Source organism: Asparagus officinalis, chromosome 6 (assembly GCF_001876935.1).
Source record: "Asparagus officinalis chromosome 6, Aspof.V1, whole genome shotgun sequence".
In the NCBI taxonomy this organism is placed as follows: Eukaryota; Viridiplantae; Streptophyta; class Magnoliopsida; order Asparagales; family Asparagaceae; genus Asparagus; species Asparagus officinalis.
Genome location: NC_033799.1, coordinates 52,408,505 through 52,433,413, shown reverse-complemented (window position 1 = coordinate 52,433,413; position 24,909 = coordinate 52,408,505). Strand labels below are relative to the sequence as shown.

The window sequence follows — 24,909 nt, the reverse complement described above, 5'->3', positions numbered from 1 at the left end:
CTGAGGGTTTGCCAAAAATCCTATGTTTGAAGGCCCGCCAGCTTAATGGACGTGAGCCGAGACTTGAAACGAATAAGTTGAAGACAAGTCTCCAAGACTTAGTCAAAAATGCATGAAAGTCACCTCGGCGTCTCACATCGAAACGTCAAGGTCAGACCAGCGTCGCAAAAACGATAACGCCGAGGTCAGACCCGCGATGCAAAGACGATAACGCCAAAGTCATAGCCGCGTTTCAAGTCAAAATGCTGAGGTTAGACCAGCGATGCAAAAAATCATGACGCCGAGGTCACAACCGGGTTTCAAATCCAAAACGCCGAAATCAGCCCCGCGTCTCAAGTTCAAAATGCAAGGTCCACCCCCAACATTCCAGAAGCGGGATTATGGCGCATACCTTCACACAGGTCCCATGTGACAAATCCCTTCAACCAAGATGCCTTCGAAGCGAGTGCAGAGAACAAATTCTTTTCCACAAGGAATCAACAGCTCTAAGATCAGAGTGAAGATCCAAAGTATTCCGAAAATTCGTCCCAGTCAACCGCGAACTTTCGAAAACTTTGGAGGGGGTTCTGTAGGCTGTCTAAAAATCACAATAGATAGTTAATCCCCCATCAAACACCGATGATGGAAGTTACAATCTGACGACTTCCAGAAGGCTACAATTCGAAGATTTTCACATGTCAAAGAGTTAAAGCAAAGATTACAAAACGACAGTCTTTAGCAATACTCTGACAGAAAGGATTACAAATCGACGATCTCTTCAAACCAAGACGTGGAAGTCCTCCCCGCGTACCATCATCAAGACACTACACCGATTCAATCACCTACGCCGCTTCAACAGCTATAAACACGAATGCAGCTTCTTATGTGAGATGATTGATCTTGATGGCTGCGACAACAACATGACTAATATTATATTAGCAACCATTAGAGGTGCTGATGAGCAGTGTAATGATATTCGACACACTCAGTGGAGATCATGACCTGCAGTTGATAGAGCGTTATTGAGATGCCTCAATTGTCACAAATGGCCTGAATAAGACCTTCTTTACTGGTCTTTGGTGTCATCCATATATAAAGACAGAGAAATCTAAATACTACAACAATCAACAGCTCGAACGCAGCTCCAATCGCTGCCAAGCACAGCTCGAACGCAGCTCCAATCGCTGCCAAGCACAGCTCGAACGCAGCTCCATCGCTGCCCAACGCAGCTCCATCGCTGCCCAACGCAGCTTATCAATCGCTGCCCAACGCACACGTCTGGAGGATGAATTCCTCGGTGATCGGGTCCCGACAGTTCATCGCCTTGTTCCGGAACCTCTTGACGAAGGTGTCAACCAATTCCCCGTCTTTCTGTTTCTCATCAAGCAACGACCCGATGGATATCTCTGTGTCGTCGTCGAAGAAGTTGGCGAGGAACTTAGTCTCCATATCATCCCAGCTGTTCACACTTCCAGGCTTGAGGCGGCGATACCAGTCGAAGGCGGCTCCGCGAAGAGTGCCAACGAAGGACCGTACTATCAGAGGCTCATTACCAGAGATAACCCCCAGGTGCGATTTGAATTTGAAGTAAATCAAATGCTGAGTAGGTGAACCCATCCTATTAAACGGCGTGACAAGGCTGAGCTTGCTCAGAAGCGGAGAAAAGGGCATACCAAATCTCCTCTCACAGTCGAGGAAGAGCTCCTCCCTACGGGTGACGATGAGGGGACCTCCGGGGAGGAATATGTGGACGCAGATACCGGCAGAGGGGATCTCGATACCGGTTTGTCCTGTCTCTTTTAATTTTCCTTTTCCATAAATGACAGCTCTTTTTCATTGAAATGGCTATTGTCACCTTAGGTAGGATAGCCGATGATCATGAGCCACCAGCTCCTACACACGTTGAAACGTGTGATAGGCCTGCGCATATTCGACCCTTTGGTCCTCGGAGGGCTGGTGCCCCGAAGAGGAAGAAGACTGTTCATAAGCCCCACGACGGTCAGCGTTCTTACGGAGCGGACATAGGAAGCACCGCTGATGGAGGGGCAGGTAACACTCAATTGCTCTTGCTTCAGGGTTGTTTACCTTTTGGGGTTTGTAACCATGTTTTGTGCTCCAGATTCCTTCGAAGAGGGCGAACTCCCACCGGGTTTGGCGTCTCCTGGTGCTGATAACATGGATTGCTTCATGCAACAGGTGTGCGACGCCCTTCATGATGGGTCTTTAGGCATCGATCTAAACATCGATCTTGAGCAGATGAATAATGTCGAGCCCGCGGTCCCATATTCAGGTATATCCACATTCAATGTCATTTTCCTCAAGCATGGGGAAGGAAGACTTCCTTTTATGCTGCAGGTACTTTTCTCGAGTTTCCCTCATCTTTTAATATTCAGGTCACCCTGCAGATGTTGCGATGGACAGGCCAAGTTTTTCGAGGCCTGATGCCGGCTTATTAGCTGACATGCTGGCTGAGCAGTCTTCCAGAGGAACCGAGAGACCATTCTTTGGGAATGATTCATCCACCGGTATATATATATCCGATTCCTTTCCTCTTGCCTGATCTTTTATCTGGCTAACAAATGATTAATCATTGCAGCTCCAACCATCGGAGTTAGCCCGGTATCTATCCCTGGCATATCCAGTTTGCCTCAGAGTGACGGGCTTACAGGTATGCATATATCCAGTTTGCCTCAGAGTGACGGGCTTACAGGTATGCATACGATTCAGGGATATTGTACTTTTCTATGTTCATCTGTCTTTTGACTAATATATGAGTGCAATCATAGGACCAGCCACTAGGACTGATTCTCATATGACTCCTGGCATCCCTCAAATGCCTACGGATGAAGGATCTACAGGTATGCAAATAACTGTACTATCCCAATCCTTCTTATTTGTCTAAATTTTCATTTTGACTAATAAGAAAGTGTCATCATAGGACCAGCCGCTTGGGCCGATACTCTTATGACTCCTGGCATCCCGGCTGCATCTGAGGACGGGGGGATTGCCGGTGTGCATACGATTTTCTTGTCCCGATTCTCCTTACTTACCCAGATTTCCATTTGGTTAACATAGGAATGTCACTGTAGGACCAGGCGTTGAGCCTGATACTGCTACAGTTCCCGGGACTGAAGGTCTTCATAGTAATGGTGCCTCCCCGCCTCTGCCGAGTGGTGTGGGCGATCCGCCTGCAGGTGCTGATATACCCGTTTCTGCTACTGTCTCAGAGCCCGTCGGACCTCGTCCTGAGGGGACGTCCGTTGGCGTTGGTATGCTCGGAACTCGCCTTTTGAATTTCCTTATTATATTCGATAGTACGCTGAGTTTCTATGTCGTTGCTTGCAGGATCTCGATCTTCCTTGTACGAACGTGTCCGTAGTCTTTTGGTCGATACTGATCCTGACAGAGAGGCTTTCCGTACGGACCTCAGCTTCTTTACCGCCTTTTATAATGGCCTGATCGAGAAACTTCTTCACCGAGGAGGCGGATTTGATCAGTTTCGGCGTTCCTTTTCTCGCCACATGATGATGATGAGGGAAGAAGGATACCCGGAATTGGCCGATTCCTTCACAGCTGATTTCGCTGCCTTGGAGTTAGAGATACGAGAGTTGAAGGAACTGGAGGTTACCGGGGCTTCTTCTTTTGTATCCTCTCAGTTGGAGCTTAGGATGGCACAGTGGCGTGACTTGAAATCTTCCATCGGGTGCGAGCTTCAGTCACATGAGAGCTCCATTGCGCAGCTAATGGCTAGCGTGGCGAGGAAGGATACGGAGAGAGCTGAGCTACTCCGCTCTTTGGACTCGAACCGTGAGGAAACAATTAGGCTAAAAGAGGCCTTGAAGCGTGCCGAGGAATCTGCCGTTCTTATTGCAGACGACCTGGTTGGACTAGAGCGTTCTCGTGACCAGGTGCTCGTGGAGCTCGGATCCACCCAAGAGAGAATGATGAAACTGAAGAGTGAAGCTGCGGAGATATTAAGCAATTCTGAGGAGTCTGCTCGAGCTGATCTACAGGCGGGGCTTGAGCGGAGTTATGTAGATAGACTTTTTAGCTTAAAGTCTCGTATTGTCAGCCGCCAGTTGCCTTCGGGCTAACGAGCTTTTGTTGTATGCTTTTGACTTGAGTTATTAATAGAAACTCCGTACTTGCTTCTTTTGTGTTTTCTCTGTATTTCTTCCGAATGACAGATTTATGGGATTTTTGGCAAACCCCCAGCCCTCAACGGGTTTGATGTGCCTTTACCGATCACCGTTTGAATCGGGCTAGCATGTGGATTGTCTAGATCCGTTCCACACGTAACGTTGTGCTAAGAGAGTAAACTCTCCGAAGCTTTGTGCTATGATTTTGAATACATAGGCTTCGTCTTTCTCATGGGAATAGACTACCCGGCAATGCGTGTTAGGCGTTGACTCATCCCTACTTAGGCTTCGGGATGAAATTCCCCAGGTTTAGATCCTGGTGTCTTTTTCATTCGGTGAAAGACTAAACCGGCAACGCGTGTTAGGCGTTGACTTTGGGATTTTTGGCAAACCCCCAGCCTTCAACGGGTTTGATGTACCTTTACCGATTACCGTTTGAATCGGGCTAGCATGCGGATTGTCGAAATCCGTTCCGCATGTAACGTTGTGCTAAAGGAATGAACTCCCTTAGACTTAATGCTATGACTTTGAATACGTAGACTTTGCTCTTGTCACGGGAATAGGCTACCCGACAACACGTGTTAGGAGTTGACTCATCCCTACTTAGGATGCATGGATTGGAAGTTGAAAGTTGTGTCAAATAGGAGAGGAAGAATTTTATATTCTATCTCCCGCTGGAAAGGAAACTCGAGGTGGGATCCCCACCCCCAGAATCCGGAAGGATGAAATGGGAGTGGGATCTCCACTCCGAGCATCCGGAATGATGAACTGGGAGTGGGATTTCCACTCCGAGCATCGGGAAGGATGAACTGGGAGTGGGATCTCCACTCCGAGCATCGGAAAGGTCCGAGGAGAGGAAGAATTTTATATTCTATCTCCCGGTGGAAAAGAAACGAGAGAGGAAGAATTTTATATTCTATCTCCCGTTGCCGAAGAGGAAGAATTTTATATTCTATCTTCAGGCGGAAAGGAAACTCGAGGTGGGATCTCCACCCCCAGAATCCTGCAGGATGAAACTAAGAGTGGGATCTCCACTCCGAGAATCGGAAAAGTTCGAACGACACTACCTTTTATAGGATTGGTCATTTGAACCCAAAGAACCCCTCATTCATTGAGGAGAAGACCCAATTTCAACCCTAACTTTTATAGGTTTGGTGGAAAAAGGGGACAAAGGTGGATTTTCGTTTATCGAAAAGGAGTGACTCGACTTTAGTCTTGACCATGTGTAGGCTTGACTAAGCGAGATCGGAAACAATCCTAACTTTTATAGGTTTGACTGTTTCAAGTGGACCTCTCGTTCATGGAAGGAATCGAGAGGGGATTTTGGCTTTGGTCCTAACTGTAGGAAGGTTTGACCAAACTGGAGTTTGAGATATGCCAATGACTGGCAGATGGAAATGTTGGTGGGTCCACTGTCGTTTGATTTGATCAGCGGATGGTTTGGTGAGGAAAGATTAACCTATCAGAGGATTAGATCTCATCTCACAAAAGTAACTCATAAGAGTTGGAAAATTTTGATGAGAATAAGAAGAGACATTCTGACCTTCAGAGTTCGAATGCAGATTCCTTATTCGTCGGTTCCACAACGATCGGGTTATCCCTAAGAATACCCATGTGGTATTCTTCCGGGAACTTCCCGATACATTAGTTATCCTGAAGATACTATGGATAGTATCTCTTCAGGAATTTGCCGTTTATCGGCATCATGAGCCGGTCGCCGTCTTTGGTGATGAGGCGATAGGCGCCACTCGAATAGACTGTCTCCACTACGAATGGTCCTTCCCATTTGGGTTCGAATTTACCCTTCTTCTTGGAGTTAAGGATCATAGGCCGTTTTGCAGCTAGAACCAAATCTCCTTCTTTGAAACTCCTTTGTCGAACCTTTTTGTCGAAGGCTCGAGAGATTCTAGCTTGGTAAAACTCAATATGCTGTTGAGCCACCAGGCGCTCTTCATCGAGCTTCTCGAGTTCTTCGAGGCGCTTCTGATGTTGTTCTTCGGTCGACATCTGGGTTGTGAGAGCGATCCGAAGAGATGGTATTTGGATTTCCAATGGAAGGACAGCTTCACATCCGTATACCAGTGAATATGGGGTTGCTCCCGTTGGTGTGCGCACCGTGGTCCGATAGGCCCATAGAGCTGTGCCAAGCTTGTCATCCCAGTCTCGTTTGTTAGTTTTCACGATCTTTGACAAGAGTTTGATGATAGTCTTGTTGAAGGCTTCAGCTAATCCATTCGCTGTAGGATTATAAGCCGTTGACGAGATGTCCTGAATTTTAAACTTTTCGCAGAACCTTATGAAGACGTTGCTGACAAACTGAGGACCGTTGTCATGTATGATTCGTCTTGGAACACCATACCTATAGATGATGCGGTGCTTGATGAATCCGATGACGTTGCTCGTTTTAACTTCTCTGAGTGGAACTGCTTCGGCCCATTTGGAGAAGTAATCGGTAATCGCCAGGATGAATCGGTCGCCTTTGACTGATGGGGGATTTATAGGACCAACAATGTCCATTCCCCATGTCTCGAACGGCCATGACGTAACCGACGGATGCAGGTGCTCCGGAGGCTGGTGCACATAATTCCCATGCACTTGGCATGCATTACATTTTCGGGCATATGCAATCGCATCGTTCATCATGGAAGGCTAAAAATACCCCATTCTTCTGATGCGGTCATAAAGTTTAGGACCAGGCTGGTGTGCGCCGCATTATCCTTCGTGCGCCTCCCTAAGGACCTCTTCAGCTTCTTTGGTTGATAGGAAACGCAATAGCAACCCATCGTACCCCCTGCGGTATAGCGTTCGATTCTCCGTATTGTAGTAGAATCTGGGTGCTCTTCGCCGGATTGACTCTCTTTCCTTCACATCTTCTGGCAAGATTCCATGCAAGACGTAGTCGATGATGGGGAAACGCCAATCTCGGGGTTCGAACTCGACTTGAGTAGCGTGTACCTCTTGAACCTCTTCTTCCTCGGCCTCTTCATTGTAAAGTGGCACTAGGAGTTAGTGAGTTCTTACCGTGACAAACTGTTCTGTCTCGGGAGGTTGCGCCAGAGACACGGCCAATGCTGCCAACGCGTCTGCGTAGGTATTCTGTAGCCGTGGAATATGTTCGATAAAGAATTCTTCGAATGATTCCGCTATCTCCACTGCCATTTTATGGTATGGAATGAGATCTTGGCTTCGAACTTCATATTCTCCCTGAACTTGTTTGACTATCAGTTGAGAATCGCCGAAGGCTTCGAGATACTCAACCCCCAGCTCCTTAGCGAAGTTGAGTCCAATAATCAACGCGTTATACTCCGCTACATTATTCGAGCATGGCCCGGTTAGCGAGTAGGCGCGAGGCATCACGTGTTTTCCCGGGGAAACTAAAACTACTCCAACTCCGGAGGAGATTTTAGAACTTCCAGGAGCACTTGCAACATGAGTTGCTCGCGAAGCGCCGTCGAAGTATAAACGCCATACTTGTTGGTGTGAAGTTGCGTTGACTTCATGGGTTTCATCCGGTAAGCCGTCATATATCTCGGCGGCATCCGTCGTTGGGTTGTCTGCTAGGAGATCACAGATGGCCTGTCCTTTTACCGACTTCTGTTGTTTAAAATGCAAGTCGTATTGGGACAAGAGTAAGGCCCATTTTGCTAACCGCCAGCTCATTGACGCCGGTTGAGTCATGAATACTCGAACTGGATTAACTTTAGAGATAACGTAAATGGTCTGTCCGACCAGATAATGCCGCATCTTCTGAATAGCGAACACCAAGGCGAGGCATTCTCTTTCAATCATAGGATATCGAGATTCGGCGCCTACCATGGTTCGGCTCAAGTAATACACTGCCTGTTCGTGACCGTTATCGTCATCTTGTGCAAGCAATGCACTTAATGAGTGGCTCGTCGCCTTGACATAAATCAAGAACGGTTTGCCCGATTTCGGTGCAACGAGTACGGGAGGTTTTGAGAGATATTCTTTAATGCTCTCGAATGCTTTCTGACAAGCTTCATCCCATACAAATGATACGCCCTTCTTTGCGAGCTTGGAGAATGGTTGGCATTTTCCTGAGAGGTTCGAAATGAACCGACGGATATAAGCCAATCGCCCCTGCAATCCTCTGAGCTCCCTGAGGTTTCTCGAAGGTTGTAATTCATTGATCGCCTTTACCTTGTCAGGATCGATGTGGATACCTTTGGTGGTGACGACGAATCCTAGGAATTTGCCACTCGACATTCCGAGGAAAGACTTAGTCGGATTCATCTTCAATTGATGGGCTCGCATTAAGTCGAACATGGTCTTCAAGTCTTTGATGTGATCCTTTTTATCACGACTTTTCACGACCAGATCGTCTACGTAGCATTCGACAGTCTTTCGGAGATGCTCCTGAAAGATCTTTGACATAGCTCGTTGATATGTAGCACCTGCATTCTTCAAGTCGAAGGGCATGACCGTGTAGCAGAAGACGCCGAGGGGCGTTCTGAATGCGGTATGCTTTTCATCGTCTGGATGCATCTTGATTTGGTTGTAACCAGAGAAGCCATCCATGAAAGACATCCTCTCGAACCCACACGTATTGTCGATGATAACATCCGTGATGGGGAGGGGAAAATCGTCTTTTGGGCAGGCAGTGTTGAGATCCCGAAAGGACAATATTGGCAAGCCATTCTGGATGTTGCTCTTCCCTAATGAAGCCCGAGTCTAGAAGCTTTTTAACCTCAGCTTCGATCGCCTCCATCATTTGCGGACGAAACCGTCTTTGTTGTTGTTTGACAGGTTTGACATCCGACTTAATATTGAGACGATGTACTGCTACGTTTGGATCGAGCCCTGGCATGTCTTCATAATTCCAGGCGAACACATCGATGTACTCCCTAATGAGAGAGATTAACTCCTCTTTTTCTTCGGGCGGGAGACTGTCGCTAATGAATATGGGCTTCGGATTATCTTCGTTGCCCATATTTACCTGGAGTACTTGATCTTCGGTGGGAGGCTCCCTTTGCTCGAACCTATCACCATACTGCATGTTTAGGTGATGAACCCAAGGATCTTCCCATGTCGGCATCTGGTCGTCTTCCTCTATGGTGGTAGGATCGACCGTAACCATGTTCGACATCAGCTTCTTGAACATCTCACCGATACTAGAATCGGAATCCCAGGCTGAGGAATCGGATGAGCCTCCAATTCTAGCTTTGTTAGCAATTTGATCAATGATTTGCCAACAACATTCGTCGTCGGATGAGGAGACATAACCGAGACCTCTCTTGTGACGATAATAATCATCGGGTTTTCCCTTCGGTACATAGGCCATTCGAGGTGGAACTCGCGGACCTCGACCAAAGAAAAGACCCTCTCCGAGTTTGAAATCATACCCGTACCTTTCCATCATATCGCGTGCTTTTGCGTCATATCTGAATAGATGAGGGGCAGGTTTATCTTCATCATCTTCTTTTTCTAAGAAGTGATCGGGTATTGGAGTTTCTTTTCCTTTGCCGTAGACGACTTCTTTTCCACTCCATTTTCCTGTGGGGATGACAAGCGTTGCTCCGCATGGATCTTGTACCTGCTTTTTTGTCAGACAAAATGACTGAAGAGGCATATACAAGTCAGGGTTATCATAAAGCTCTTTAGTGACGTCATCAAGACACATCGAGTACTCTAAATCATCGTTTATTGATAGTTCTTCAGCAAGTTGCCAATTACAACTATTCTCCGATGATTTATCATCATCAAGATTGATTACAATGGGTACAATGTCATTGAGTACAAAACCACCATCGTAATCAAACCCGGGTTCGGTGTCAGCTTCATCTCCGCTGTCCGTTCCTTGGGCCGGCGATTCAGTATCGGATTCAGCGCCGTATAGAAGGGAATCGGTGAAATAATTCTCCAATCCCTTAAACGGTTGCTTATCCGCGACCACTGTCTTGACTTCACTATTTGAGTCTATGTACTTGAGGCATTGATGCAAAGTTGACGGAACTATAAGGTTACCGTGGATCCAAGGTCGACCCAACAGTAAGTTATAGGACGTTTCTGCATCAATTACGTAGCAAGTAACTTCTGACTTTAAGTCTCCAATCTGGCACTTGATTCGGATCTTCCCTAAGGGTCTAGACCCACTGGTGTTGAATCCGTAAATCGTAGTGCCAGTGGAGGCCAATTTACTTGTCGGGATTCCGAGATGATGCATCAATCGGAATGGCATGATGCTAACAGCGGAACCCGGATCAACTTGGATCCGGTTGACCGTGCTGGAGCCAACATGCCCGGTGAAGTATAAGGGCCGATCATGCTTTGAGTTCTTTGTTTGCATATCCTCTTTGGTTAAAGAGATGCAGGGAAAATGATGCGCCGCTAGATTGCAGTGCTGAGCTGACGGCTCTGGCCCTTCAGGGGATGGCTTGATCCGAGTTAGAAAAGCTTCAGAATCGCTCAAAGCTTCTTGCAGCGCTTTCCTTGTGTCCTTTGAAAGGCGCAACAACTCATATAAGGTTATCCTAGCTGGGATGTTGGCCAATTGCGCCATGATGTCGAAATGAGGTGGAGAGCTCGCATTTCCCGGTTTGTCTCTTCCAATCGGCTGATTGAATCGAGACTGCCTCGGGTTCTGGGTCTGACGTAAAGGTTCTTTCCCCTTCTCTTTCTGCTGGATTCTTTCCGCGGCTGTAGGCGTCGGGGGAATTGCTGCTATTCCCAGTTCTGCCAACGTCTTGGACGGTGGAGTGTTGGTACCTAATTGCTCGGAAGCATCCGGGTACTTGTAGTGATACTCGTTACCGCTCCGAGTTGCAAGGGCTTCCTGTTCATCTTCAGAAAGTGGGAAGGCGGGAATTTCTTCATCGTCTCTTCCTAGAATAGCGGACACCCCATAACAAGATTTACCTCTCCCTTTTGACTTCTTCTTGGAAGAGGTCCCAGTCCACTGTTCGTCTTTAATCAAATCCGGATGAACCCAGAGAATTTTGCCATTAGGGGCCGTGTGTGGCACAAGCCCTTTTTGGCGCTGTTTGTGGGGATCATCATTCACCGTCTTCACTGCTGCCTTTATAACCGGCTCAAGCTGGACCTGGTTCATGGGAAAGGAGCCGAAGCTAATCGTCACTGCGTTTGCACCCACTTTCTTCTCCTTGGGCTGCTTCATGGTGATGACCCCAACATCGATAAGAGCTTGGATCTTGTCCTTGAGAGCGTAGCATACCCTGGTAGGATGATGCACCGCTTTGTGAAATGCGCAATACTTTGGATCATTAACTCTCTTGGCATCTTCCTGATCCTGGATTGGAGGCAATTTGATCTTGTTGTTCTCGACGAGGTACTTGAAGATACCAGGAACTTCGTCCTCTCTGAATGAATAAGTTTTCGGGAACTTTGGCTCCGAAGCTTTCGGCCTCGGGGTCTGCTGTTGCCACCTTGGTTGTTGAGGCGCCTTTGGCTCCGAAGCTTTCGGCCTCGGGGTCTGCTGTTGCCACCTTGGTTGTTGAGGCGCCTTTTGCTAATGCTGTTGCGGTTGCGCCTGCACCTCGAACGTTTGATTAGCGTTCACGGCATTTGCGTGCGCTTTTCCTTTACCCCTAGGGGTGAAGTTTGGTTGTGGAGCATTATTTGCTATTTGGCCCCTTTCCGCCTTCTTCCTTTTGAGGAATCGTTCGGCTCTTTCTCCTCGCACCTTCAAGTCCTTCCAGGTCTTTGATGGCGCCGTTCCCATAGATTCAAGGATATCCAAGGTGAGATTGTTGTGACAGGTCTCGAGGATGAAATCTTCGCTGACCGGGTCCCTGCAATTCATCGCTTTATTTCGAAACCTTTTCACAAAGTTTTCGACTGTCTCACCATTTTTCTGTTTCTCCTCAAACAGAGTGCTGATCGAGACCTCAGTGTCATCATCAAAGAAGTTCGTCAAGAACATGTCCTCCATGTCGTCCCAACTGCCGATGCTCCCCGGCTTGAGGCGACGATACCAATCGAAGGCCGCTCCGCGAAGAGTGCCAACGAATGACCGTACCATCAAGGGTTCGTTGCCAGAGATTGTTCCTAAGTGAGACTTGAAATATATTAAATGTTGGGTAGGGGAACCCTTTCCATCGAACGGTGTAAAGTTAATGAGATTGAACTTTGCCGGATATGGAATTGATTCCCACTCCCTTGGATATGGACACGGTATACCTGACCTTTTTACCTCTTGAGCATTCATCAATGCATTGATTTTGCTCTCCAAGTCTTTCATCTTTTTGTCTTCACTCGTTTCTATCTTCGAGTGGTTTTGGGGAGAGGTAATGTGGTCTTCTTTGGCATTATCATCTACAGGACCACTTCCGTTGTTGTTGTTGACAGGGGGGATAATGACATTATTCCCTTCCTGTTCATGCTCCTCTTGATTCTGATGATTGGGTCGAGTGGGTTCTTCTTGACGATTTGTCAGAGTTGCGATCTGCTGGTCATGCATTTCCCTCATCTGCTGCATGGCCATCTCCATCTCGAATTTGAATGCTTCTTTCTGCCGAGTTAGGGCGTCTTCGAGCATTTTGTTCATTTGTTCGGCGCTGACCATTAGTACCTCGCGGGGTTGTCCCTCGCTGGATACCGTGTTGTCCGAAGCAATCGCGGAGCCGGCATCTGATCCTTCGTCTTCCGATGGTGATCTCGTCCGAACTCTACCATAGGTCCCTCGTGTAATGGTTCCGAACTGCAGGTGAGTTAGATACCAGGGTACCAATGGAATTGACTCGGGGTTGTCCCCTGTTGATGCTCCCTTGCTGGCCATGTTGATGGTGACCTTCGGGAATTCTCCGTCTTTGACTACCCTTCTTCTTCTTCGGAAATGCTTAGGTTTGGTCTCAGACGTTCCAGTGGAGATTCTCTCGAACACTGAAATTCTCCTTGGGGCTTTAGGACAGCAGCATTCGGAAAGCACCGCCTTGATTATGTTGGCGCACGGGCAGCGAGACTCCATGTCCTGCACATACTTCTTTCGAGATTTCCCCATACCCCTAGCTCTATAGTACAGCTCATCAGCTTGATAACTGGAGCAACTTATGTTGGCGCACGGGCAGCGAGACTCCATGTCCTGCACATACTTCTTTCGAGATTTCCCCATACCCCTAGCTCTATAGTACAGCTCATCAGCTTGATAACTGGAGCAACCTATAGAGTGTTGGCATGTGCTCCTTGGTAAAACACCATCATCCTTAGATGAGTGTGCTTCCCCTTGGGCATGGGATGCTTTGTTAGCTTTTTCAAAAGTGGCCCGTTCAAGTTTACGTTTTTGTGAACATAAAAATTGAACGGGCTCTTGTATTTCGACTCGCAATCCGATGCGGTCGGTGATAGGGGCTTTCCCTTTCTCATCTTTCGTGGGGGGATTAATTCGACCCCCAGTTTGATTTGAAACTTGGTGACCTTTCAACGGACCCAATCGTTCCTTGATAGGTACTTTACCTCGATTCCCTGGTAAGGGACCGAGGCGACCTTTCACAGGAACCTTGGAGGTTGAAGGGTCCGTGTTCATACCTGACCCTACCGGAGGTGCCGGGGTAAGGGGAATAGGACTTGGCCTTGGTGAAGGTTGGACAGCAATTTCTTTCACTCTTGCCTTGGGCGTTGGATTCGCCTTTAGCATCCACATTTGTTTGAGTTTTGGCGGAGTCTTGACCGCCTCTTCTTTCTGCATCTCCTCTGCTTTCTTCAAGAGAGCTCGGGCATGCGCAAGCAGTGCACGGCGCTTCCTGATTCTCTCTTCAAGGGTGGAGCGGTTCCTTGTAACACGCACCCACTTGTTCGTTTCTGCTTGAGAGGAGGAGTTGGTTACATACCGTTGCTGCTCAAGGCGTTGTCTCGATTTGAGATCTTCTTTGTAGCGGACCCCATCCATAGGCTCCAAATCCTTGGCCATTTGACGAGCAAGGCGCTGGCGCCGCCTTTGGAGCGCCCTCTTTGATACAGCTGGAGCGCCTTCAGTAGCCACCTTCTTGGGGGAGGAGCCCAGATCTGCGATCTCGACCACGTTGGGCGACGCGGAGACGCCACGTGGTGCAAGTGCAGCGATGGCTAAGGGATCTTGGGTCTTTGAGCCGAAGGTCCCACGAACAACTCTGGAGGAGGATGCCTTCTTTCGCCTACTTGGAGAGGCGGATCTGGAGGAGGAGGAAGAGAGGTATTCTTCGTACTTCTGCTGGTCGAACTCGTACTCGACCTCTTCGTTCACCCGGATCTTGAGGGCCGGTTGCGTCACGACGGCGTCGGTTGCGATGCCGTTGGCTCCCACTGTGGTCGCCAGCTTGTTTTCGGTGAAAGTCGGTGTTTTCATTGCTTTTGAATCTGTTACAACTTCAAACGTTACAACAAGAATGCAACCAAAACAAAGATTACAACTTTATCGAAAATAAACACGAGATCCCGTTTTGGTGCGGTCTCGCTTGCGTGGGTCTTTGGCCTGTGACGGGGATGTTGATATCCGTGGACCACCGGGGCAATCAGATCCGGTCCGGATAAATCGGACAGAGTTTCGTCGATCCGCGTGAGATCTAGAAACTTCTAATCCAGAAATATCGGACAGAACTTCGTCGATCCGCGTGAGATCTAGAAGTTCTAAGCGTATACCTCGGCTAAAGCGAGGTAATAGCTCTTCTTAGTATTAACGCTAAAGGCTAATACTAAGGAAGGATGAGAACGGGTGATGAAGGCTGATTTAGACCTCTCCTCCTCGGTTGAAGTGCTCGATCAGTGTTTGCTGCAGCAGGGCTTCGCCGAGGCTCTCCAAAAATCCAGATCCTTCCAAATGAGGTAAGGGGGTCCTATTTATAGGAAAACAAGAGGGGGGGCGTCCGCACAGATCTAGGACACCCCAGGGGTGTCCGCACAGATCTGGGACACCCTTGGGGTGTCTCCAAAAATCCGAGACACCCCTAGGGTGTCTCGGAAATTCCGAGACACCCTTGGGGTGTCTCGGAAATTCCGAGACAGGGTGCGCTGGATGCTTGACGAAGAGTTCGATCCGCTCTGGTGGTCGGATTATCTGTAGAGTGGTCGAGGCGCGAGGGGCGTTGTCCTTTTTGTGAACAGTGCCGGGTTCCCGATCGGTCCGGGTCTTCGTTGTTCCGAAATCATATCCGCTTATGTAGCTCGTCGATTCACTTCAGTCGTTCGTCGACGTCAATTGAACTCCTGTGGATCGGATGGCGCTTATGTAGCTCGTCGATTCACTTCAGTCGTTCGTCGACGTCAATTGAACTCCTGTGGATCGGATGGTAACGTTCATCGTCGCTTTCTAACACTGAACCGTTCGTGGAGACCTATAGGCAATTTTCGATGCCTACATCCCCATTCTACACAGTCTATCCATGGTGAGAAGTTTTGAATTGCATGCTAACCACATAATAAATGAGTGCTTTCGATAAAGGAAACTATCCCATATTGTATCAGACCATCCAACCTCAGAAGCTGGCTGTGTCAAGATTTTATACACAGCTGATAGTTTGATTTTACCATTTGTTGTGCAACTTTCCATACTTATCTTCATGTTTTCGATGCTTCCAAACTTATTCAACAACACATCTCATACTTTCAACAACTGCCTCCATATCCATGAATCACTCACTCTTGATTGTGCCTCCCATATGTTATGATTTTTCAATCAATGGTCGTGAACCCATTTAATCCATAATAGATCTTTTTTTGAAATGCACCATCCACAGGAGCTTAACAGCTGCTGTGTAATTCCATTCTTTTGCTGAAAAAACCCCCAACCCCCCTTTTTTCTTCTCTTGACATACAGCAGTCCAAGATACTAGGTGCATCTTGTTGTCCCATAAGAAATCTTAGCATAGTCTATCAATTTTTTCCAAGACTTTTATTGGCAGGAGTTTTGATAGTGGTTGTATGTCACGCCCCGGGTCCAAAACGTGATAATTTGGAGCGTGACTCGGTCGGCAATGCAACCATACGGTTACATTCACGCCTCTGGATCATCCTGTATACAGATATATTGCTAAAAGAACTATTATATAGAGCATGCAACTAAAATAACAAAGGAACGAGATAGATAAAGAAACTCTGAAAAGACAAATTCTCTTACATGTCCACAACTTTTCAAAGTAGGAAAGAGGAAAAAAAATACATCTTAGTCTGGAGTACCACAAGTGATTACAAGAAAGACTCAAAAACTGAAGCTGAGAAAGTGAAGAGAGAGAAGGTGATCACTGTCACTGGTCTTAATCCTTAAAGTACTCTTGGTCCTGCGAAGAAAGAACAATTCCCGAGTCTGGGGCATGCAAACCCCAGCGGAGTCAGAAAACTCCCAGCAAGCATGTAAAATGAGAAAATTGTGCATGTGTAAGTATAAGTGGTAGATATAAAGAAAAGATAAATTCTAAAATTTCAGTGATAAAAGAAAAGCTATTTTTATAAATCAAAATAAGATGAAACCTCAGTTAAAGATGATAAAGGAAATTTCTAACCATGTATATCTAACTAGATCTACCCTAAAGCATACATCTTATACCCTATACTAAAATGAGGTAAGATTTAGAAACCCACAATATGAGAGATGAGTACGTCGAGGGAATAATCCAATTTATGTGTCATATGGTCAATGTCACTAGATCATGCTACAAGGTTAGAGAAATTGGTCTCAGTTTCAATCAATATTCCTTGTAATGAAAATCATGAAAGGTTCCGCTTGTTTGCAAAGTTGCATCTCAAGTTTCAATTTTCTGTATATAAAAATGCGGGCAACATGACAATTACCAAGAGGTGCTATCTCTAGCATGTGTAGTACTCTAAGTATCCAAGCAAATAAAATTTAACCAGACCGGCTAAGTGGTTCCTAGAAACGTTCATATGGAAACTATTAACTCAAGTAAATATTAAAATTCCAATCAAAGAAAGTCAAACCCAAAACGTAGCAATAATAACATACACTTCTCCAAATCAATCCATTTTCTTATGCTTTAAGGATCCCTTATGAAAACTAATATTACAAATCGTGTGATTAATGCAAATCACAATGCATCATAATTATTTATCAATTGCTATTACCCTCATAAAGACTTTTTAAAACAGCGATTAGACTTATATAATCATGTAATTTTGGTCAACTAGTCTGTGGGGAAAATAAAAATTAGTTCATACGTCATACCTCAAAGCTGAATATGGTACTTAACATGTGAATGACTGATAATGAGGATCTTAACAGATTGGACCTTTAAAAACCAAACATATATAACCCACCGATGTCATCCCTCTTAATAAAAAAATTTAATCCTTTTACTTCTATGCTCCAAAGGTCGTTGTAGGCTTCCCAAATTCGCTGTGGGCCCTCCAAATAAAGCCATACTCTTAAAAAAGAATTAGTTGGAAAGTTACTTGCTTAAAGATGGTAATCAAGCTCCTATTATGTGCATGTATTGAAGTATATGGAAAAATAAAAGAATTGAAAAGATAAGAAATGCTTGCATAATAATAATATTGAGAACGAATTTAACAAAAGCATGACAAAAATGCTTGCCGTCGAGAGGGTGATGGTGATGTTTGGGGACGGCGACGACGATGGGGTTGTCATCACTGAGGGGCTCAACGGGGGCTGTTGGCATACCGTCGAACATATGGCGTGCGATGGAGGCGATGGTCGTCAGAGGGCAGCGGGTCTGGACAGCGAGCAGGGATCGACATCGCTGCGGCAAATGGAAGGCTCGCGCGGCTGGAGGAGCGCCGGCGAACTGCAGAGGAGGACGAAGGAACTGAGGTGGAGGCTCTGGTGGATCTCAGTGACGGCGAAGTTTGGACTGTTGGCGAGGAGATGGAGTTGAGGGTGGCGCGGTTGAGGGAGGGGACTGCTGTGGTGTGTACGATGTCGGCGAGCAGGGGCGTCGGGAGAGGCGCTGGCAGAGGGCTTGGCGATCAGCGTGGTCGGATCTGATGGTGGGAGCTCAGGTGAGGTGGCGACAACGATTCTAAGCTCGAGGGAGGAGTTGCGTGTCTTAGGGCGGCGGAGTTGGTGGCGGAGCTTGAAGGGCCTCGTGGATACGGCGTGGAGGTGGCGAAGTCTGGTCGTGGTGATGGCAACGGCGATGAGGTGTAGGGGCTGATGATGGCGGTGCTGAAGGGGGTTGTCTGTCAGCGACGCGTCAGGGGGATGGAGAGGCCGGCGTGGTGGCTGGACGGAGGAGGCGGGGAAGGTGACGAAGGTGGTGAGGTTCGTGGTCGGGTGCAGCGGCGTTCGAGCTCGTGCAGCATGAGAGAGAGAAGAAATCGAGATGAGAGAGGGAAGGAGCTGGTGATTGATTGGAGAGAGTGGGAGAAAAATCTCTTTTTTTTGGAGGAGAGAGAACGATTGGGTGAGCTGTAACTGAGAGGGATAGGAAGAGAGAGAAAGTGAGAGAATTATGAGAGGTATAAAGGAATGAGTAAAACGTGATTTGATTTGAATTGATTAGGGAATTGATTAGGATATTGATTGAAAACGTGCTTGAATGTGGACACATTTATGGGGAGATTAAGAGGGGAAAAAAATAATTGAGAGAGAGGCAAAGATTATGGAGATTCATTACCATAAATATAAGAATAATTATGGTAATAATAATTTAACAAAATAATAACAACCAAATCTTTTTATTTATATATATACTAATGTACTAAAAGAATATTAATACTCTAATATTCAAAATAATATTTAATATTTTAAATACTAGAAAAAAATTATTTAATATGTATCGTAAAATTTCGATTGTTACATCCTACCCTCCTTAAAACAAATTCCGTCCTCGGAATTTAATCCAAGCATACGAGAAGCAATGCTCTACCAAAAATAAATAGATATGGTACCCAAATCTAGATTATCATCGTATATATCTCATACCATATACTCTAAGGTTATTGGAATGACTCCCCATAAAATGAATCCCCTGCGAGATCATTCAAGACGTGATACATGTAAACCAATTATTTCCCAAGTTTGGTCCTAAGGATCGTCACCCTTAGGACCACCACCAATCACAATCCAGTGGAGGAAGATCACGAGCCCCCTCTCACTAAAACATGTATCCCAATATCAATGTTACAATGGTGTCTTGAAGGACTCGCTTGACATTCAACACTATGGCATCATAAACATGTATAACATAAGATAATTTGATACTAATATAAAACTGGTAGATCTTATCCTGAGACCTTTCATGAAGTTCTTTTCCTTGCATCTCTTAAACTTATAAACAATGTGGTTGGAATCATGGTTCGATGGCACTTCTCAAGTATTAATATATCTTTCTTGATATCAAGCATCATTTATTACCTCGATCATATACTAGGTACATAATCATATAATATCTTCAAATCAAATACTTAACTTTATATGGCTGTTATCTCACAAAAATCGAGTTTCCAAAATATACCCTCAATATCATCCACATGATTTCTCATTCTTGGATATCATGCATATTATTAAGCACGAGCCACATTCAGAATTTATAATCTAGGTAATCAATTGCACATACGTCACCAGATGGATTTACCTTACATGCATATCTACCTCGAGTTAAGCTTAAACATTGCTCTCACATGACTTAACGGTGCTAAATACTGGTCCAGCTGGAGGTAACTGAAAAGTTTTCAAGTCTACTAATATCTTGATTGGTTACCACATAAAGAACATCCAAGTTCATTCGCATGAACTAGTTGGAGCTAAAAGGTTACAAATTTAGATGATCCGTTGACTGAGATAACTTAATCCAAACAGACAACCAGGAACTTGTAGTTGCTGCCAATGTGAGGGCTAGTGGCTGGATAAACTTTCATGCTAGCTTAACTTATGAAGCTTGGGGCTAGTCTACAATACCCTATCTATGCACATTGACTAAGTCCGTGTACACTTGGCTTGAGAAGGGAAAAGAATTAACTGTTAAGATAGAAATGAATTTGGATGCGGAATCAAAGGAGTAAGCGCAAAAAGATATTTCAAGAGAGAACGACCCTAATATTATACATGCTCGGACTCCTATTCCTATTTTAAGAGATCCAATAGTTATGTACAGGATAAGAGTCCAGTTATCTAACCTGGGCTAATATCACATTCTCAACGCCCTATCTCAAATTTTGTAGAATCGTTATTCCTTCATTGTCCCAGTACAAGCTCTTATTTGATCCATGCATATCTTAATGTTAAAAAGTCATATTCAAATTCAAGCGAACATAGTCTAAATATAGTGTATACCTCTCTTCAAAATTTATATCATTCTAGATGTCATCCTTCTGTTGTGCTGCTCTACTAATATTAAGGTTAAACTCATCTCTAAAGATTTTATACTAATCCTATAAATTCAGATGAAGTACAAATTTTTATATAAATCCTCCATCGCTGCTCACAAATTCTCAATTGTCGAGATCATAAATTTCACCAAATATCTTCTAAGTTGATCTATATATATGTCCATGCATCTTCAATCATCAAATAAGTCGGATCTGCATCTTCAATCATCAAATACGTCGGATCGAAAATTAAATATCGTTATAAAATTTCATATCATTATAGCTCTCTTCTTAGCTTTAGTAAATCTTTATTTCATCTCATGTCCTAGCAAACCTCTTTTCAGGTCTTTGCATATCTCAATCATTAAAATTTCAAACTAATATTTTGATATCTCGAATATGATTCTTTTTCACCCACCTTATTTATCACCTTAATCTTGATATAATATGAAGGTATCTTCTCAACTCACTCAACATCAAATCCACATTCTGAACTTTTTTTTCCCTCTTGATCCTCTAACTTAGTTTTAAATAACATCTTATTCATATTTCCTCAATCCCAAGATCATGTCCTCAAAAATTTAATTCCAAATACTCGAGGGACAACTGGAGTAGGGGGTCGACATTTTAGAGTCATAGTGATCACCTAAAGGAGATTGGTCAAGATTAGGACAAAGAATCAGGATATTAGGAGTCAAGGGATGTATTTCTGGAAAGGAAAGAACCTATACTATACATGCTCCATATTTTTGGTCTAATCTTAATTTGTGTTTGTATACAGGATGAGACAACAATTTCTAAACCTAGGCTCTGATACCAATAAAACCATGTCACGCCCCGGGTCCAAAACATGATAATTTAGAGCGTGACACAGTCGGCAATGCAACCATACGGTTACATTCACGCCTCTTGAGACAACAATTTCTAAACCTGGCTCTGATACCAATAAAACCATGTCACGCCCCGGGTCCAAAACATGATAATTTAGAGCGTGACTCAGTCGGCAATGCAACCATACGGTTACATTCACGCCTCTTCTAATCTTAATTTGGTTTGTATACAGGATGAGACAACAATTTCTAAACCTGGCTCTGATACCAATAAAACCATGTCATGCCCCGGGTCCAAAACGTGATAATTTGGAGCGTGACTCGGTCGGCAATGCAACCATACGGTTACATTCACGCCTCTGGATCATCCTGTATACAGATATATTACTAAAAGAACTACTACATAGAGCATGTAACTAAATAGCAAAGGAACTAGATAGATAAAGAAAACTCTGAAAGGACAAATTTCTCTTACATGTCTACAACTCTTCAAAGTAGGAAAGAGGAAAATACATCTTAGTCTGAAGTACCACAAGTGATTACAAGAAAGACTCAAAAACTGAAGCTGAGAAAGTGAAGAGAGAGAAGGTGATCACTGTCACTGGTCTTAATCCTTAAAGTACTCTTGGTCCTGCGAAGAAAGAACAATTCCCAAGTCTGGGGTATGCAAACCCCAGGGGAGTCAGAAAACTCCCAGCAAGCATGTAAAATGAGGAAATTGCTCGTGTATAAGTGTATGTGGCAGGTATAAAGAAAAGATGGAAACTCAATTAAAGAATGATAAAGGAAATTTCTAAACATGGATATCAAATAAGGTCTACCACAAAACACATATCTTATACCCTATACTAAAAAGAGTTAAGATTTAGAAACCTAAACACGAGATGAGTACGTCGAGGGAATAATCCAAACAAGGAAACCCTCGTATATACCATATATCTCAAATTATAAATCTCTAAATATTAACTCCTAAAATTCTATACACAAATAATATAAATATACATCACCCATACTTTATCCAGGTCATACCGTGCATGCCAAATCTATCACAAAGCATAAAAACACATTATTCTTATTTTTACATGTTATTTGAATTAGAGAAGAATATTTTCATGTATATAAATCGGTTCCCCGTAAACCGTCCCGGGAACACGGCTTCAAGTCAGGAATTGGCTCTTTGGCCCATGTATAAATATAACTCAGGATATCAGGAGTGCGCATATGCCCGTTTATAGACATGTTATATTCTTCGTCTAATTCCCCTTTTTAAAACCCCATGTTTGTCGATTAAATTTTAAATGACTGTGCATGAAATGTTGTGCACTAACCACAGAGTTACCGTGGAACGACTTCTGTAAAACTATGAAAAATAACCGTGACCCAGAACATGTCTAATCAAGAGGGTTGCATCGTCTAGTCGATGCTATAATAGTAATAGCCAAGGGAAAACCTCATATCGGGATGTCAATATCGAGAACATAGCCATGCTATGAAAGCACGCTTACATATCATATTTTTAACAGGAGTCGTCTTCATGCACAGTCTCACCTATTGGATGATAACTAGGTGATCAAACAAATTACTTTCCACATAGCCATTCATGTCAAATACAGTATCAAACAAGATAAATACTATAAGTATGAACCGGGTGTTAATCTAATCATGACATGAGCAAATAAAATTTAACCAGACCGGCTAAGTGGTTCCTAGAAACGTTCATATGGAAACTATTAACTCAAGTAAATATTAAAATTCCAATCAAAGAAAGTCAAACCCAAAACGTAGCAATAATAACATACACTTCTCCAAATCAATCCATTTTCTTATGCTTTAAGGATCCCTTATGAAAACTAATATTACAAATCGTGTGATTAATGCAAATCACAATGCATCATAATTATTTATCAATTGCTATTACCCTCATAAAGACTTTTTAAAACAGCGATTAGACTTATATAATCATGTAATTTTGGTCGACTAGTCTGTGGGGAAAAATAAAAATTAGTGCATACGTCATACCTCAAAGCTGAATATGGTACTTAACATGTGAATGACTGATAATGAGGATCTTAACAGATTGGACCTTTAAAAACCAAACATATATAACCCACCGATGTCATCCCTCTTAATAAAAAAATTTAATCCTTTTACTTCTATGCTCCAAAGGTCGTTGTAGGCTTCCCAAATTCGCTGTGGGCCCTCCAAATAAAGCCATACTCTTAAAAAAGAATTAGTTGGAAAGTTACTTGCTTAAAGATGGTAATCAAGCTCCTATTATGTGCATGTATTGAAGTATATGGAAAAATAAAAGAATTGAAAAGATAAGTGCATAATAATAATGAGAACGAATTCAACAAAGAGCAAGACAAAAATGCTTGCCGTCGAGAGGGTGATGGTGATGTTTGGGGACGGCGACGACGATGGCGGTTGTCATCACTGAGGGGCTCAACGGGGGCTGTTGGCATACCGTCGAACATATGGCGTGCGATGGAGGCGATGGTCGTCAGAGGGCAGCGGGTCTGGACAGCGAGCAGGGATCTACATCGCTGCGGCAAATGGAAGGCTCGCGCGGCTGGAGGAGCGCCGGCGAACTGCAGAGGACGACGAAGGAACTGAGGTGGAGGCTCTGGTGGATCTGAGTGACGACGAAGTTTGGACTGATGGCGAGGAGATGGAGTTGAGGGTGGCGCGGTTGAGGGAGGGGACTGCTGTGGTGTGTACGATGTCGGCGAGCAGGGGCGTCGGGAGAGGCGCTGGCAGAGGGCTTGGCGATCAGCGTGGTCGGATCTGATGGTGGGAGCTCAGGTGAGGTGGCGACAACGATTCTAAGCTCGAGGGAGGAGTTGCGTGTCTTAGGGCGGCGGAGTTGGTGGCGGAGCTTGAAGGGCCTCGTGGATACGGCGTGGAGGTGGCGAAGTCTGGTCGTGGTGATGGCAACGGCGATGAGGTGTAGGGGCTGATGATGGCGGTGCTGAAGGGGGTTGTCTGTCAGCGACGCGTCAGGGGGATGGAGAGGCCGGCGTGGTGGCTGGACGGAGGAGGCGGGGAAGGTGACGAAGGTGGTGAGGTTCGTGGTCGGGTGCAGCGGCGTTCGAGCTCGTGCAGCATGAGAGAGAGAAGAAATCGAGATGAGAGAGGGAAGGAGCTGGTGATTGATTGGAGAGAGTGGGAGAAAAATCTCTTTTTTTTGGAGGAGAGAGAACGATTGGGTGAGCTGTAACTGAGAGGGATAGGAAGAGAGAGAAAGTGAGAGAATTATGAGAGGTATAAAGGAATGAGTAAAACGTGATTTGATTTGAATTGATTAGGGAATTGATTAGGATATTGATTGAAAACGTGCTTGAATGTGGACACATTTATGGGGAGATTAAGAGGGGAAAAAAATAATTGAGAGAGAGGCAAAGATTATGGAGATTCATTACCATAAATATAAGAATAATTATGGTAATAATAATTTAACAAAATAATAACAACCAAATCTTTTTATTTATATATATACTAATGTACTAAAAGAATATTAATACTCTAATATTAAAAATAATATTTAATATTTTAAATACTAGAAAAAATTATTTAATACGTATCGTAAAATTTCGATTGTTACATTGTATTTGATGAACTGTTTCTGGAAAACATTGTGTGATTGTTTTGATTTAGATGATAACTCATTGTTCACGGGAAAAATTGTTGCTTTCTTCATTATTGAATTCATTGCACACTCTTGTAATAAT

At 44.6% G+C, this 24,909-nt stretch overlaps 1 long non-coding RNA gene across 1 annotated transcript; it reads right to left on the bottom strand.

Annotated features, from left to right (window-relative positions):
• LOC109845547 lies at positions 16,126–21,830 on the bottom strand. The gene is made up of 2 exons (XR_002248405.1): positions 21,654–21,830; positions 16,126–16,368 (listed from the first exon to the last, which is right to left on the bottom strand). It is a non-coding gene; the product is annotated as an uncharacterized LOC109845547 (long non-coding RNA).